Genomic DNA, 18,815 nt, shown 5'->3' with positions numbered 1-18,815 from the left:
GGTGGCGGGTGCCTTTAATCCCAGCTACTTGGGAGGCTGAGGCAGGAGAATTGCTTGAACCTGGGAGATGGAGTCTGTAGTGAGCTGAGATTGCACCACTGCACTCGTCTCAAGAAAAAAAAAATAAGAGCTGCATTATTTATTTACATTATTGTTTAATATTTAATTTCATTTTGCTTAATAGCTGTGAATATTTAAATCCTGACCTCTACCATTTTCTTGCTGTGGTTTTAAGCAGCTTACTTAACTGTTGAGGATTTTTTTTTTTTTTTTTTTTTTGAGACGGAGCCTTGCTCTGTTGCCCAGGATGGAGGCTGGAGTACAGTGGCACGATCACAGCTCACTACAACCTCCACCTCCCAGATTCAAGCAATTTTCCTGCCTCAGCCTCCCGAGTAGCTGGGATTACAAGCATGAGCCACCATGTCCGGCTAATTTTTTTGTATTTTTAGTAGAGATGGGGTTTCACCATGTTGGCCATATTGGTCTCAAACTCCTGACCTCAAGTGATCCACCCCGCCTCGGCCTCCCAAAGTGATGGGATTACAGGTGTGAGCCACCGTGCCCCACTGAGGATTTTTTTTTAATCTATACAATTGATAGAATAATGATTCTACTTTAAGGGGCTGCTATAGTGTTTGACATGAATATTTGGTCCACAATAACCATTAAAAGAAAGTTTAGCTATTACTGATGACAGTACTTGCATTTAAAAATTTTTAATTGAATTAGTTATGGTAATTTTGAAGGAAAATGTTATTCAGTATATTGCAATTTTTAAAACTTTCTGTAATGGAAATGTTAAAAAAATTGTTTTTCAAATTTACTTAAAAATAACTAAAGGACTTATCTGAAACTTTCTCCTTAGTGTATCTTGTTTTTGCTATAAAGAAGCTCTCCTTATTAAGGAAGTGTCTTAAGAGTAATGACGTTTATATTTTAATTTTTGAAATAATATCTTAGGGATAGGGAGTAGTAATTTATAGGTCTTTGGGTAAAGTAAATAATCACCCCTCTCTTTTTTTGTTTTTGTTTTTTCTGAGATGGCGATCTTTCTATGTTGCCCATGCTGAACTCCTGGGCTCAAGTGATGCTCCTGTCTGTGTAGCTAGGACTATAGCTGTGTGCTGGGTTAAGCTTTTAAACAGAATTTTCCATTTTCTTTTTCTTTCTTTCTTTTTTTTTTTTTGGAGACAAGAGTCTGGCTCTATTGCCTAGGCTGGAGTGCAGTGGCATGATCTCGTCTCACTGCAACCTCTGCCTCCTGGGTTCAAGCAATTTTCTGCCTCAGACTCCTGAATAGCTGGGATTACAGGCGTCACTGTGCCCGGCCACAGCTCTTATTTTTTAAAAAAACATAACCATTCAATAAAACAACCAAATCGATATTCAAAATACACAAGATTTAAAAGAAAAAGCAAACCCAAAGTACCAACCTACAATGGGATTTTTTAAAAAATGGGGCCGGGCATGGTAGCTCACACATAGTAATCCCAGTACTTTACGAGGCAGAGGCAGGCAGATCACTTGTGTCTAGGAGTTAGAGACCAGCCCTGGTGACTGAGTGAAATCCTGACTCTACGAAAAATACAAAAACTGGCTGGGCGCAGTGGCTCACGCCTGTAATCCCAACACTTTGGGAGGCCGAGGTGGGCGGATCACGAGGTCAGGAGATCCAGACCATCCTGGCTAACACTGTGAAACTCCGTCTCTACTAAAAATACAAAAAAAGAATCAGCTGGGTGTGGTGGTGGGTGTCTGTAGTCCCAGCTACTCAGGAGGCTGAGGCAGAAGAATGGCATGAACCCGGGAGGCAGAGCTTGCAGTGAGCCGAGATCTCGCCACTGCACTCCAGCCTGGGAAACAGCAAGACTCTGTCTCAAAAAAAAAAAAAAAAAAAAAAAATTAGTTGGGCATGGTGGTGCACATCTGTAGTCCCAGCTACTTCGGGGGCTGAGGTGGGAGGATCGCTTGAGCCAGGGAAGCAGAGGTTGCTGTTAGCAGAGACGATGCCACTACGCTCCAGCCTGCACAACAGAGTGAAACCCTGTCTCAACAACAACAACAACAAAAAACACAATGAAGCTGAGCTTGTAGTTAACATTCACTTGTCATAAGGGAAGTACCTGATCAACATAATGATTTTCACAAAAATGAGATAACAGCTCAGCCCAAATCTACAGATATTATAAAATGTGCAGGCTTTTAATATGTAAGTTATCTGGCTCCTTTGCTTTGGCATACTTAGAAGAAAACCACCTCCGGGGCAGAAAAGCTAGAACTGACCTCACACTTCCCTCTGGTGGCTGCTATGTGTAAATTCAGTCTCCTTAGAAGAAAGGTTCTTTACCACAGGTAGATCCCTGCAGCAATCTACTTCTCAAAACAGAAGAACCATGCAACTATGACAGCTATTTTAAAATCACAGACTGTAAATAATATTAGTCACTTCTATATATCACAGAAATGATGTTTCAACCAGAAAACATCTACTTAGTCCGTTAGATAATCCAATTAGAAGTTGATCACTTCTCCATTATCAAAGTAAAATCTACTCCATGTAGCCGCCACTCTTCTACCTCCAGTCGATTCTAACTAGCTATTTAATACTAAACAAATAACTTATCTGAATTTCCACTTTACCACAGTAAATGGTATGAACACGGTTCACATGGCTTTTCTTCTAATTCAAAGATATAACTGGATGTGAAAACCACTTAGCACACTCCTAAATACTTACCTAACTCCTAAACAATTACCAGACAACTGATGCTTGTACCTCGGAACTTCAGTAAGTTTCCAATTAATTTTTAAGCTGCCTTGTGATACTCCACATTATAAATCATATATGCTTTCAGTTCTATTTGGTCTTTATTTTGATTCAGTGAGAATTAATTAACAGAACAATTGATGTTGTCATGAAAAAACAATGAAAAGGTGACAGTTAAAATATAAATGTTCACATATTTGTATCAATATTAGTACTTGCTGAAAAAGGCTGATGAACCTTCAAAAAACAAAATCACAAAGAAAGCTCTTCAAAGTGCTTCAACAAAAATATTCATCATCATCTCCCTTACAAGCCTACCTAAATGCTTTCTAAGTATCGTTAAAGAATCACAAAGAAAGCTCAGGTGAACTCTTTTTTTACAGCAAAGAGTATTATAAGTCAGTATGTATTCATGGCACTTATAATAGTTCTGAGTTAATATGACAGATTTAAAATGTTAAGAATAAAAATTCCTGGCCAGGCACAGTGGCTCACGCCTGTAATCCCAGCACTTTAGGAGGCCATGGCGGGCAGATCTCTTGAGCCCACAGTTGGAGACCAGCCTGGGCAACAGGGAGAAACCCCAACTCTACAAAAAATAGGAAAATTAGATGGGCATAGTGACGCACGCCTGTGGTCCCACCTACTTATGGGACTGAGTCGGGAGGATCACTGAAGCCCAGGGGGTCGAGGCTGCAGTGAGCCAAGATTGCACCACTGCACACTAGCCTGGGCAAGACAGCGAGACTCTATCTCAAAAAAGAAAAAGAAAAAAAAAAAGAATAAAAATTCCTAAGAAAATAGGAAGAAGGAATTATAGGAAGAATTATTAAAAGCATTATCAGTAAAGTCAAGAATAAGACAAGAACATTCTTCTACTATTACCATATAGCACTGTTCTAGAAGTAACAGCCAATGCGATTACACAAAAAAGAAATGAAGAAATATACAAATGTGAGGCCAGGCACAGTGGCTCATGCCTGTAATCCCAGTACTTCGGGAGGTCGAGGTAGGCGGATCATCTGAGGTCAGGAGTTTGAGACCAGCCTGGCCAACATGACAAAAATCCCATCTCTACTAAAAATACAAAAATTAGCCGGCTATGGTGGCGCACACCTGTAATCCCAGCTACTCGGTAGGCTGAGGCAGGAGAATTGCTTGAACCTGGGAGGCAAAGATTGCAGTGAGCCGAGACTGTGCCGCTGCACTCCAGCCTGGGTGATGGAATGAGACTCCGTCTCAAAAAAAAAACAAGTGAAAGTGGGGAAAATATTGTATACAAATTATACAATTCTTTACCCCAAAGACCCAAAAGATTTACCTGAAAAACTATTATAGACAGTGAGTTTATACAGTAAAATAATTGTATCTACATAACAAATTAATATGTAGAAATCAGTCAACTGAATGGCCATAAAATTTTGCTCCCATCCAAAGGTCAACTAAACCTACAATAAGGGTTTTTTTAGAAAAAAGGACAAATCTACAAGGAAGGGGAGATAAGAGAGAATTCAAGTGCACTAAAATTTTGGAAGAGGGAAGGCAGATAAGCATGGATTAGTTGTAACTGACTTAGCAGGCCTGAAAAAGGTAACACTGAACCCACAGGAAGCAAAGTTTTGAAATGAACAAATTACAAATGAAACTGCAGTTAACATTCACTTGTCAAGGTAGGAAGTATCTTCATCAACATAACAATTTTCAGAGGAATGAGGCAACAGTTCAAAATAGAATACTCAACAGGCTCAGGAACCACTGAAAGCAATGGCAAAAACTGCGATTACTTTTGCACCAACCTAATAGCAGCCTCTCTTTCCCAAAGGGGATGATGTACTTAGGGCAGCTAATGTTTGGGAGGCTGAGGAAAGCAGATCACCAGATCACTTTAGGTCAGGAGTTGGAGACCAGCCTGGCCAATACGGTGAAACTCCATCTCTACTAAAAATACAAGAATTAGCCAGGCATGGTGGCGCATGCCTGTAATCTCAGCTACTCAGGAGGCTGAGGTGTAAGAATCTCCTGAACCTGGGAGGCAGAGGTGGCAGTGAGCTGAGATCAGGACACTGCACTCCAGTCTGGGTGACAGAGTGAGACTCTGTCTCCAAAAAAAAAAAAAAAAAAAAAAAAAAAGACAGCTAATAGACAACTCAGTGAAAACTATTGAAAAGCAATTAGAAACCTACATTTCCTTTCCCATTCAAATAAATCCACAAGTTTAATCTGTGGAGAAAGTACAAGATCGACTTTGGACAGGAAGATATCAGGCACAGTTCAGGGGCAAGCCCCTTATTTCAGCTGAACCTGAGATATAAAATAAACTGATACATACTCAACTCAGTACTGGTGCTGAGACCTAACCTCCACCTAAAACTGCAAGTCACACATCTCCCTATTCAGGAAATTGGAAGGCTCTTTCTGGAAACATGATTTCATAAAAAGATATCCACGAATGGAGACTTCCCAACAAACATCCACCCAGATCATCCCTTAATGAAGTGTGATTATCAACAGTGTACTGTGACCCCCAACAGCTCCGAGTGTCCACACAGCTTTTAGACATGCATTCTTAACCATGAACAGACAACCAAGGACTACCTGACAGATGAGTAAAGATATGAAAGATATCTTCATGATGAAAACAAATGGGATGAAAAACTCAAGTTGGTAGAAATGGTAACTATCTAAGGGGAAAAAACATCTTAAGAAAATAATATATTCAGAGAGATAAGAAAACATACCCACAAAATATGAACAGAATGCTAGGAAAAAATTCGTACCTACAGGAGGAAAAAGGTACTTCTCCATGTTAAAAATATGACTGCAGAAACTTAAAATCCAATAGATGAAAATACGATTTCCCACCTACTGAAACCAGGGATCCTTGGAGAAATGGTATATTGCAGGTCAGAGGCAGGAAATGTGTAAGATTAGCCCAAACACTTGCTTATAGTAGATAGCAAGAAAGCTACTGAAGACTAATGGAGGAGTTAAAAGGACTCCAGAGCCAACATGAATAGGCTCCAACTGGCCAAAGACAGGAAAATTTAAAAATGAATAAAAATCACTGCAGTTAATTAAAACACATAAAATATGTGGTTTTTGGGAGGTTTTTTTCTGTTTTTTAGAGGCAAGGTCTCACTGGCAACCCAGGCTAGAGTGCAATGGCATGATCACAGCTCACTGCAACCTTAACTTCTGGACTCAAGTGATTCTCCCATCTCAGCCTCCTAGAAAGCTAGAGCTCCAGGCATGTGCCAGCATGTCTAGCTAATTGTTTTATTTCTTGTAGAGATGAGGTCTCCCTATGTTTCTCAGGCTAGTCTTGAACTCCTGGCCCTAACTGATCTTCCCGCCACAGCCTCTCAAAGTACTGGGAATACAGGCATGAGCCACCATGCCCGGCCTCAGATATGCTTCAATCCATGAGTTCATCAAGGCACTAACACCAACAAAAGCAAACCTAATTCCAAAGCAAGACCCAGTAACATAAAGATATCAATTTTCCCTAAATTATCTGCAAACTTACTTTGATCCCAATAAAAATACTAACAATCTTTAATTAGATAAACTGATTCTCAAATTTATATGGAAAAATTAACAAACAAGGAAAATTTTTTTTTTTTTTTTTTTGAGACGGAGTCTCGCTCTGTCGCTCAGACTGCAGTGCAGTGGCACATTCTCAGCTCACTGCAACCGTCACCTCCTGAGTTCAAGTGATTCTTGTTCCTCAGCCTCCCAAGTAGCTAGGATTACAGGTGCCCGTCACCATGCCCAGCTAACTTTTTGTATTTTTAGTAGAGATGGGGTTTCACCACGTTGGCCAGGCTAGTCTCCAACTCCTGACCTCAAGTGATCTGCCTGCCTTGGCATCCCAAAGTGCTGGGATTATAAGCATGAGCCATGGCACCCAGCCAAGAACAGGAAAATTCTAAAAAGAGATGAGTAACAGAAGAAACTAGCATATTATGAAGCTATAATAAATAAAACAGTGAGGTAGGGAATAAGAAAAAACAGACCAAACAGACGAAAGAGTCTGAAATAGACCCAATATATCAAGAAATTTAGTATACAATGAAATTTCAAAGGGGATATAAATTTTTCAGAAAAGTAGTATAAAACAACTGGAAGCAACTGAGAAATATTACTTTGAATTCTTGTCTCACACCAAAAGAAATTCCAATATAAAAATAAAAATCTGGGAACCCACCTACCTCTCATCATACACAAACGTTAATGCAAGATAAAGTCTTAAATTTTAAACTTATTTAATAAAAATTTAATGTAAAAATAAATTACAAGAAAACCAAACATTTATTTTTATAATTTTAAAGATACAAGATCCTTGTAAACCTGACATAAAAAATAGATGAAGTAACAAACTTTTTAAAAAAAGAAAAAACACAGATGAAGACAGAGACTTCAGGCGAAATGGTGTGGCAAGAAGTTCTAGGTATGGGTACTTCCACCCAAGCAACCACTGAGTGGGAAAACATGATTGGAACCAACTACTTTGGATCTCTGGAACCTGACTGTACACCTAAAACCAACGCAGGAGCAACGGAGGGAGAGGCTGGTGATCATTCCTAAGTTAGGGCAAACCAGCCACTATCCCTCATTCCTCACCCCAACTCAGCTTTGGGAATAGCATGCTATGTTCTTGGCACAGCTGGCTATACACAGGGCTGACAGTTTAGGATTGTGTGTTTGGGCTGGTCTGGAGCAGACACTTCCTTGGTTTCAGCCTTCTGGGCAGGAGCAGCTTTCCCTGCAGCATCTATCACAGATTTACTGAGACATGACCCTTTTCTCTTTTCTATGTAGACATTTAAGAAAATTTTTGTCAGGTCACTACCTCACCAGAGAGAAAATGGAACAGAAACTCCAGTGCCTACAAACAAGAAACATAAACTGTGCAAAAAAAAAAAAAAAAAAAGGTGCAGAAAAAGTCACGTGAACAGCTCTATCCCTCAACAAGTAAAAAATCTGCGATCTATAAAGACTGGGAGAATCAGATTTCCAAAGTTAACGAATCATTTGAAAAAACAGTGGCTGAAAACGGCCCAACTATGATGATGATAAATATACATATCCAAGAAGCTCAACAAACTCCAAAAGCAGGATAAACTCAAAGATATCCGTGTCAAGACACATTGTGGACCTCAAAAAGAGCAGAAATTTTGAAAGCAGCAAGAGAGAAGAGACTCAACTGGTTCAAGGGATCCTCATTAGATCATTTAGATTACTAGCATATTTTTCATCAGAAACCATTAGAAGCCAGAAGTCAGTGGGAAGACATTTAAAGTGCTAACAGAAAGGGGGTGGGGGGGTGGGGGGAGATCTGTCAGCCAAGAATTGTATATGCAGCAAAAAATCCCTCCAAAAATAAGGAGAACCTAAGATATTTCCAAATAAGCAAAAGCAGAAAGAAGCTCATTTCCTGCAGACCTGCCCAACATGAAATGCTGAAGAGAGTTCTTCCAGCAAAAATGGTGAAACACTGAACAGTGGTAAGAAGAAATAAAGAATATGAGTGAAGGTAACTAATGAGATAACAGAAAAGTCAGTGGTAATGTACTTTAGGTTTATAATTAATTTTTTCATATGATGTAAAAGATAAAGGCATAAAACAGTAATTTTAGGCTGGGCACGGTGGCTCACGCCTATAATCCCAGCACTTTAGGACGCCAAGGCAGGGAGATCAACTGAGGTCGGGAGGTTGAGAACAGCCTGACCAACATGGAGAAACCCCATCACTACTAAAAATACAAAATTAGCTAGGTGTGGTGGTACATGCCTGTAATCTCAGCTACTCCAGAGGCTGAGGCAGGAGAATCACTTGAACCCAGGAGGCAGAGTATGCAGTGAGCCAAGATTGCACCATTGCATTCCAGCCTGGGCTACAAGAACGAAATTTCGTCTCAAAAACAAAAAATCCCAAAAAACAGTAATTTTAAATTTATATTAATAAGCACACAATATATATAGACGTAATCTATGACAACAATAATACAAAGGAAGAGGACAGAGAAGTACAGCAGAGTGTTTGTATACTTCTGAAACCAAATTATTTGCAATACGTTATTATAAATTTAAGATGGCTATTTTAATCCCCAAGGTAACCATTTAAAAAATACTTAGAGGCTGGGCACAGTGGCTTACACCTGTAATCCCAGCACTTTGGGAGGCCGAGACGGGAGGATCACAAGGTCAGGAGTTTGAGACCATCCTGCCTAACACGGTGAAACCCCGTCTCTACTAAAAATACAAAAAAATTAGCCAGGCATGGTGGTGCACGCCTGTAGTCCCAGCTACTCGGGAGGCTGAGGCAGGAGAATGGTGTGAACCTGGGAGGCAGAGTTTGCAGTGAGCCGAGATGGCACCACTGCACTCTGCACTCCAGCCTGGGCAACAGAGCGAGACTCCCTCTCAAAAAAAAAAAAAAAAAAAAAAAACAACTTTTAAAATACATAGAAAAGAAGGAAATCAAATGGTACACTAGAGAAAAATTTAATATAAAAAGCAATAATAAAAGAAATAGAAACGGTTGGCTGAGCCCAGTGGCTCACGCCTGTAATCTCAGCACTTTGGGAGGCCGAGGAGAGTGGATCACGAGGTCAGGAATCGAGACCATCCTGGCTAACACAGTGAAACCCCGCCTCTACTAAAACTACAAAAAAATCAGCCAGGCGTGGTGGCGGGCACCTGTAGTCCCGGCTATTCGGAGGCTGGAGCAGGAGAATGGCGTGAACCAGGCGAAGTCTGCAGTGAGCCGAGATTGCACCACTGCACTCCACCTGGGCAACAAAGCGAGACACTGTTTCAAAACAAATGGAAAGGAAAAAACGTAAGACACGCAGAAAACAGCAAAATGGCAGAGCTAAATCCTTATGAAGACTTACCTTAAATATAAATGTTTTAAATTATAATAAAAGATACACTGGCAGACTGAATTTTTAAAAGCACTATCCATCTATATGCTGTCTACCAAAGATTCACTTTAGGGCCAGGCAACATGGCTTACGCCTGTAATCCCAACACTTTGGGAGCCCAAAGTAGGAGGACCACCTAAGCCTAGGAGTTTGAGACCAACCTGGGCAACAAAGCGAGATCCCATCTCAATTTAAAGAAAAAGATTCACTTCAGATACAAAGATACAGAATAGTTGAGTACTATTTTCTGCTAGGATAGAAAACCTAACACATGCAAATATTCACCAAACGAGAACTGGAGTGGCTATATTAATCAGAAATTAAATTTAAATCAAAAAAGGTTATAAGAAAAGGACATTATATATTGATGAAAGGTTCATTCTAGCAAGAAGATACAGCAGTTCTAAACATAGATACCTAACAACTAAGCCCCAAAATATATTAAAGCAAAAATTACCAGAATTGAGAGAGAGAGACACAAAACCCTATGATAATAGCTAGAGACTTCATTATACCCTTTCAAAAATGGATAGAATCACCAAACAGAAGATCAGTAAGCAAACGGAAGGGGCTTAAACAACACCATAAACTACTTAGACCTAAAAGACATAGACATACAACAGACCTCTAAAGGGAAGAAAATTCTGACACACACAGTAACATAGAACCATGAGGACATCACGCTACCTGAAAACAGCCAGTCACAAAAAGACAAATACTGTAGGATTCCACCTATATGAAGTATCTAAAGTAGTCAAATTTCATAAACAGAAAGAAAAATGGTGGTTACCAGGGGCTGGAGGAAGAGATAACTAGGGAACTGTTGTTTAATAGGTAGAGTTCTGGTTTTACAAAATAAAAAAGGTCTAGAGATCTCCTGTGTGACAACGTGAATATACCTAACAATATTGAGCTGAACACTTAAAAGTGGTGAAAATAGTAATTTTATGCTTTTTTTTTACAATTTAAAATAAAAAATAAAGTACCATTTCACACGCAATAGGATTGCTACTTTTCTTTTTTTTTGAGGTGGAGTCTCGCTCTGTCGCCAGGCTAAGAGTGCAGTGGCACAATCCTGGTTCACTGCAACCTCTGCGTCCCGGGTTCAAGTGATTCTCCTGCCTCAGCCTGCCAAGTACCTGGGACTACAGGCGCACGCCACCACACCTGTTGATTTTTGTATTTTTAGTAGAGACAGGGTTTCACCACGTTGGGCAGGATGGTCTCGATCTCTTGACCTCGTGATCTGCCCACCTTGGCCTCCCAAAGTGCTGGGATTACAGGCATGAGCTACCGTGCCCAGCATAGGATTGCTATTTTTCTAAAAAAGGAGGTCAGGCGTGGTGGCGCACACCTGTAATCCCAATGCTTTGGAAGGCCAAGGTGAAAGAACCAATTGCGGCCAGGAGTTCAAGACCAGCCTGGGCAATATAGCAAGACTCCAGCTCTACATATATACATACATATATACATACATACATAAATTTTTTAAGTGGAGGAAGAAGTTTTTTAAAAAGAGAAAAGAAAAGAAGTGCTGATGAAGACCTTCAGAAATTGGAACGCTTGTGTACTGCTGGTAAAAACGTAAAATGGTACCACACCGTGGAAAACAGTTTAATGGTTCCCCAAAGTTACATGTGGATATTAATCTATGACCCATCAATTTCACTGAGATATAAACCCAAAATAACTGAAAGCAATGACTCAAATAGATACTTGTACAACAATGATCACGGAAGCATTTTCACAACGGTCAAAGGGTAAAAACAACCTAAGTGTCCAACAAAAATTGAATGGATAAATAAAATGCTGATAAACATATACAGGGGAATATTATACAGCTTTAACAATGAATAAAATTCTGATACATACTACAACATAGATGAACTCTGAAACATGCTAAGTGAAGCAGGCCAGACACAAAAGGACAAATATTGTGATTCCATTCATGAGATAGTTGGATACAGAACGTAGAACAGAAGTTACCAGGGGCTTGAGGGAGGGGAGACAAGGAATGCTAATGAACATGGTTTCTATTTGGGATGACGAAAACATTCTGGATAATGTTGATTTTTACAAGAAATTGTGAAGGTACTTAATGTCACAAAATTGTGGACCCTTAAAAATGGTGGGAAAAAAAAAAGGTCAATTTTATGTTACTATATTTTCCTGTTTTTTTTTTTTTAGAAAAGACAAGACACTATATGGGGGGAAAAAACACCAAAAACAATGGTAACCTATGAAAAGAAAATTTTTGTCATCACGTAATAAAATGAAAGCAAAGAGCTCCTACAATCAATGAGATAAACCAACAATCAAATAAAGGACAAAAAATAAACACAGTTCACACACACAAAAAATCACTCTTAAATATGTATCTACAAAAATACTACTTAAATTCTGAAAGGCCACCACTTTTCTCTTATATTAACAAAGGCCCACCAAGTCTTAACAATATCCCATGTAGCAAGACTCCCATTCTGTTAACTGGTATCGTCTCTACAGAGGGCAACTAAAAAAATATTTCTTTGACCAAGCAATTCCACGTTTAGGCATCCATTCAACAGATACATTATCTCATATTTTAAAGAACAGACCAGGTACAGTGGCACACACCTGTAATCCCAGCACTTTGGGAGGCTGAGGAGGGTGGATCATGAGGTTAGGAGTTAGAGACCAGCCTGTCCAACATGGTGAAACCCCATCTCTACTAAAAACACAAAAATTAGCCCAGTGTGGTGGCGGGCACCTGTAATCCCAGCTACTCGGGAGGCTGAGGCAGGAGAATTGCTTGAACCCAGAAGGAAGAGATTGCAGAGAGCTGAGATCGCACCACTGCACTCCAGCCTAGGCAACAGAGTAAGACTCCGTCTCAAAAAAATAAATAAATAAAAACAAAACATAGAAGGATATTCATGGTAAAATCAAAACATTTAAACAATCCAAATATCTCTTAACACAAATGGATAAAATGATGACAAAGACATACAACAAAATACTATGCAGCACTTTGAAACAATGAAGCCACTCTAAACGAATTTACATGCTAATAAGGATCAACCACACGTTTAAATTAAGTATAAACAGCAAGGTAGGCGGGCGCCTGTAGTCCCAGCTACTCGGGAGGCTGAGGCAGGAGAATGGCGGGAACCCGGGAGGCGGAGCTTGCAGTGAGCTGAGATCTGGCCACTGCACTCCAGCTTGGGTGACAGAGCGAGACTCCGTCTCAAAAAAAAAAAAAAGAACAATGCATAAACGTACCACACACAGCATCTCTGGATAAATGCCCAAGAAAATGACAAGAGTGGTTTGCCTCTAGGGAAGAGAATTGTGTAGATGAATCAGAAGGAAGAAAAGTGAGTTTTCCTTCTCACTGTTTATCCTCTTCTACCTTTTCAAGTCGGTATCATATGCAAATATACTAGAATTTGATTAGGGTTTCACTGAATTTAGAAGATTAATCCGGAGACAAAGTAAACTTTTTTACATTACAGAAGTCTTCCCATTCAGACGCTGGCACATCATTCCATGTAAAGTTTTCTTCTATGCCCTCTGGTAAGGGTGTCCAGCCTTCTGGCTTCCCTGGGCCACCCTGAAAGAGCCTGCCTTGGGCTCACATTCATGATCACTGATGAGCAAACAACAACAAAAATTGCAAACAAAATCTCACAATGTTTTCAGAAGGTTTACAAGTTTGTGTTGAGCCACCTTCAAAGACCTCCTAGGCAGCATGGGACCTGTGGGCTGCAGGCTGGACAAGCTTGCCCTATGGTATTGTGCTGGGGTTTTCTGTTTGTTTGTTTGTCTTTTGAGATGGAGTCTTGCTCTGTCACCCACCCTGGAGTGCAGTGGCGTGATCTTGGATCACTGCAACCTCTGCCTCCCGAGTTCAGGCAATTCTTCTGCCTCACCCTCTCAAGTAGCTGGGACTACAAGCACATGCCACCACGCCCAGCTAGTTTTTGTATTTTTAGTAGAAATGGGGTTTCACCATGTTGGCCAGGCTGGTCTTGAACTCTTGACCTCAGGAGATTCACCTGCCTCGGCCTCCCAAAGTGCTGGGATTACAGGCAGGAGCCACCACGCCTGGCACCCCTACGGTATTGTTTTATAGTTTCCTTCATTAAAGTCTTGCATACTTCTTGTTATAGTTATTCCTATTTCTTGCAATAATAAAATGGATTTCTCCATTACATGAAAAAATTTACATAGCAAAAAAAGATTCCATAAATATATATACTTGTAGCTGGACGCGGTGGCTAACGCCTGTAATCTCAACACTTTGGGTGGATGAGGTGGGCAGATCACCTGAGGTCAGGAGTTCGAGACCTGCCTGGCCAACATAGTGAAACCCCATCTCTACTAAAAATACAAAAATTAGCCAAGCGTGGTGGCGGGCACCTATAATCCCAGCTACTCAGGAGGATGAGGCAGGAGAATCGCTTGAACCTGGGAGGTGGAGGCTGCAGTGAGCCGAGATCACACCATTGCACTCCAGCCTGGGTGACGAGAGCGAGACTCCACCGAAAAAAAAAAAAAGGGGCCGGGCGCGGTGGCTCAAGCCTGTAATCCCAGCACTTTGGGAGGCCAAGACGGGCGGATCACGAGGTCAGGAGATCGAGACCATCCTGGCTAACACGGTGAAATCCCGTCTCTACTAAAAAACACAAAAAAACTAGCCGGGCGAGGTGGCGGGTGCCTATAGTCCCAGCTACTCAGGAGGCTGAGGCAGGAGAATGGCGTAAACCTGGAAGGCAGAGCTTGCAGTGAGGTGAGATCCGGCCACTGCACTCCAGCCTGGGCAACAGAGCAAGACTCCGTCTCAAAAAAATATATATATATATATTTGTAACAGCTATAACAAAGAATCGATACTTATACTTCAGAAGGAACACGTTAAATTTAGCTATTTGATAATATACAGTGTTGCGAAGAATGTGGAGGAAGTGGTGGAAATGCAGTTGGTATAGTGGAATAATGGAGGGCAATCTGGCAGTTATCTATTAAAATATATAATATGCATATACTCTGACTCAGGAATTCCTATTCTCAGAATCTTCCCTAGAGAAAACACTCATAAATCTGAAGAAAATGCAAGTATATTCCTTGCAGGATTATCTACAATAGCAAAAAATTGGAAATAAACTGTCCATCAAAAGAATGTCTAAGCTGTATTATATCCATGCCATTAAATACTTCACGACAGTTAAAAAGGAGATCTTTCTGTACTAACTCTAAAAGACATCTAAGACATACCACTGAGTGAAAAAAAAAAAAGTTGTAAAAAGATATGTATACTAGACATGTTTTTAAAAGGCATACACAAGATTACCAGATCATTCTTATGGGTAAATGTAATACAAAATAAAGTGATATTCTTAACACTGGGAGAATGGAGACAGGGACCTGAGAACCAAAGACAGATAACATAAATTATGTATTCACATGGCTTACAATTTAGCCACAAATCTGTTGAACATATCTTTGTTAGATACCTAAAACAAAGCTAGTCTGGCTTTAGAAGATGATAGGAACCATTTAATTCAAGTACACAGCTACTAAAAATCCTTCAAGGGTTATGACACAGTCTAAACAAAAATCCCTTTGATCTAATAAATAAATGAATAAGTCAATTATTTCATTCAGAGATCTCTAGTGTGTAGAATTTCCAGAGGTAAGAAAAAATTTCTTCTCTCCCATAGGACCAAAATTTAACTACAAGGTACTTTCAAGTAATTTTAACTTTCTTTGGGGCTCTCATCCATTCCCATGATTTAAAATAATACCCTAATACCCCTAAACTCCTTACTTTATCTCAATCAAGATGTTTCAAAACTCCAAACTGCCTACTCTCTACATCTAGTTTTGTTTTTTTTTTTAACTTGCTCTATCCCCTTTTATCTGTACCTCTTCCAGTTTTTGTCATTTCACCATGTTTTGTGTCTAGCGACTCAATAATAGAAACCTGGAGGTCATTCTTAATTCTTTCTCCTTTCTTCCCCTACAGACTGCCATCATCAAGTGCTCATTCTACTTCCAAAATAAATCTCGCAATTGTCCACTTTTACCCATCTCTACTACTATCCTTCTTGCCCGAGAAGTCCATCATTTTTCTGCTGGAATACTGACATTACCTACTATACTCCCCAGAATATCTAAAGATCTTCTTAAAAATGAATCAGCCGGGCATGGTGACTCACGCCTGTAATCCCAACACCTTGTGAGGCTGAGGCGGGCGGATCACCTGAGATCAGGAGTTCAAGACCAGCCTGACCAACATGGAGAAACCCCGCCTCTACTAAAAATACAAAATTAACCTGGTGTGGTGGCACATGCCTGTAACCCCAGTTACCTGGGAGGCTGAGACTGGAGAATCTCTTGAACCCCAGAGGCGGAGGTTGTAGTAAGCGAGATCACATCATTGCACTCCAGCCTGGGCAACAAGAGTGAAACTCCATCTCAAAAAAATATATATAAATATAAACTAAAAATGAAATCAGACTGCAACATTCACTTCTTACATGGCTTTTCAGTATACTTAGCAGAAAGCTTACAATTCCTCCCCTTACCTGTATGTAATATTTCTGTCTGACTTGATCCCTACCTACAATCTAGGTTCACTTTCAGCCCTACTTTTCCCCACCTTGCTCATTAAGCTTCAGCTAAACTAAACTAAGCCTTCTTTCAGGCTGTGGAAGAGTTCAAGCTCCTCATCTCAGGATCTTCCTGTGCCTGAAAGACTCCTTTTCACGCTTCCATCTATTCTCTGCTTAAATGTCACTCTCTCAAAGAAAGATTCTCCTGTGTCAAACACTCCACTAATCCATCACTGGTCTCAATTAGGTGTCTCCTGCTGCACTCTCAGATCATACTCATTTCCTCAGCTGCATTTATCCAATTTGCAGTTATGTTTGTTGATCTGTAATCTGTAACCCCCAGAAGACTGCATGGTCCATGAAGGCAAAGACCTATGCTCTTATTGCGTCTTACTGTATCCTTGAACTTAATAAAAGCCTGGCCAATAAATATTTACTGAATGAATATTTCTCTTTAACAAATAACCTTTCTGGGATTTGAAGATGCCTGTTTTGCGGGGTGTGGGGGCAGGTATTTCACTCCTCCCTGACCCACAGTGAATTCTGGCACTGTCTCTTCTTGTGTGCACAGGACAATCACTTCATCCCCACGCCCATTTCCCTGTTATAAAATGGAAAATTAGAATAACTCCCTCAAAAGATGAAACAAGCTAAAACATAATTATCTCTATCCTTTGTCTTTGGTCCTAATTTGTTTTACTTCTATATTCATCTACCTAAGTACAGTTAGTAGTAACATGACCTGATTTTAGTCCCTAATGAAAGCTTATCATACCATATCCCCGCGATCCCCTTTACCAGAGAAGTTAAATAAAGCCATACTTCTTTCTCCAAACATAGTTTAAAAACTACAACAGCACAAATAAACTTCAACTACACACGTTAATTTGGAAACAAATCATCAAACATTCATTTATTCTTATGACCACTTGTTGGTATTCCAAATCTATGATCTAGTGTAACGACTGCTTTTGATAACAAACTTCCCGTAACGTTTACACAGATGGAGTAGAGGCTTTTAAAAAAAACATTACCTTCTTTACGTGACTTCAATGTTCCATGATTAAGACCTCATCTAACCTAAAGAAACAACAATACTTACATCAATAAGCAAATGAGACCACAGATCCAATAAGGTAGACTTCAGGTACTAAGAATCTATTTCTCTAATACAGACCGTTACTAAGTAAAAATCTCTTGCCTCTGTTTCATAAGACTCAAAACTCTTTTTTAACCAGCATTTTTTTCTTGATATGTTCAAATGTTTCACTGATTGCTTTTAAAAAAGAAAAAAAAAAAGTGAAAGGCATACAGAGCATGGAGCATAAGAATTTCCTTATTAGACAAATCTCAGAAAATAAAAACCCTTATCACTTACAATAGCTCTTATTTTTTAAATTATCTAGTAAATAAAGTGAGCCTGAAGCAAAGAAGGCAACCCTCAATAAATCTTAATTAAAGAAGGCAGTCCTCAATAGTCTACTTTGCTGATCTCTTTTATTCAATCCCTTCCTTCATACCTTGAGTTATACTTTTGCCTCTGAATTTCATCATACATCTCACACAATAACTACCAATTATGAAAAACATGCTTGACTGCACTCTCATCACAAGTTCCTTGAAAAGACCTTATACTATATTATGACCCAATTTTGCAGTTGAGTAAATTACTCTGTACAATCAAGTAAATCTCCTATGGCATACAGCTGTAGGTGGCACACACAAAGTTTGTACCTAAAAAGTTCACATACCTTTCATTATACCACATTATCTTCCCATCTGCTAGAACTAAGACTAGTGAACTGGGTCTAATAAACTGACCGCTAGATTTCAAATAATCGCCTAAAGACTTCTGCAACCTAAGGACAGGGAAAGGAAAACAAGGATGTCAGACTTTGATGAATACGCCCATTGTTGATAGGAATAGTATATATGCAAATTATTAGTGTGATGACCAGATGGAAAATCATAAGAATACATTTTAAAGTTTAAACACTGGTCTCAAGGAGAATGGAATTAGGTGGGAATTCTCATTTTCTATGTCACATATATTTTTTACTGCCTAAAGATTTTAAGGGAATGTTTTATTTTTATAACCAAAATATTAAGAAATGTCCTTTTTGATATGCATATAATTATTCACTTCTGTTTACTACCTATTACACTTTGTTTCACATTTTGTTTACATTTACTCATTTATATGACTATCTCTGTAAACTGAACAGTGAGAACTTACATGAAAAACACACATAACACACTTCCTACTTGATTTTTTATTTTTAAGGGTTAAGTCCAGGCTTGATTTTTATTTTATTTCACATGCCAACAGAAATTTCTCAAGTTTTTGCAAAATAAGCGATGTCATCAGACTGAGCTTTAGGAAAAATTAATCTAGCTACACTGGAGTCAAGAATAGGAAGATATTGCCTTGTAAATAATTTCGTTTTCTAACAGACTAAGGTGAAAGTTAAAAACAAAATAAGAGAGAGCTAAAGATGACAGCAAAGGACACTTAAAGGT

At 39.5% G+C, this 18,815-nt stretch overlaps 1 protein-coding gene across 7 annotated transcripts in view; it reads right to left on the bottom strand.

Moving 5' to 3' along the window:
* The window catches only part of ZMYM2 (zinc finger MYM-type containing 2), a 130,892-nt gene that overhangs the window by 99,615 nt on the left and 12,462 nt on the right, over positions 1–18,815 (bottom strand). The window contains exon 3 of one of the 7 annotated variants that reach the window (XM_033197300.1): positions 17,330–17,375. The exons of the other annotated variants lie outside the window; for them this stretch is intronic. The gene's annotated coding sequence lies outside the window, so the exon portion shown is untranslated. The remainder of the gene's footprint in view (positions 1–17,329; positions 17,376–18,815) is intronic. 7 annotated transcript variants of the gene reach the window in all.

This window comes from Trachypithecus francoisi, unplaced genomic scaffold (assembly GCF_009764315.1).
Source record: "Trachypithecus francoisi isolate TF-2019V2 unplaced genomic scaffold, Tfra_2.0 Contig01676, whole genome shotgun sequence".
Classification (NCBI taxonomy): Eukaryota; Metazoa; Chordata; class Mammalia; order Primates; family Cercopithecidae; genus Trachypithecus; species Trachypithecus francoisi.
This window is presented reverse-complemented; position numbering and strand designations above follow the sequence as displayed.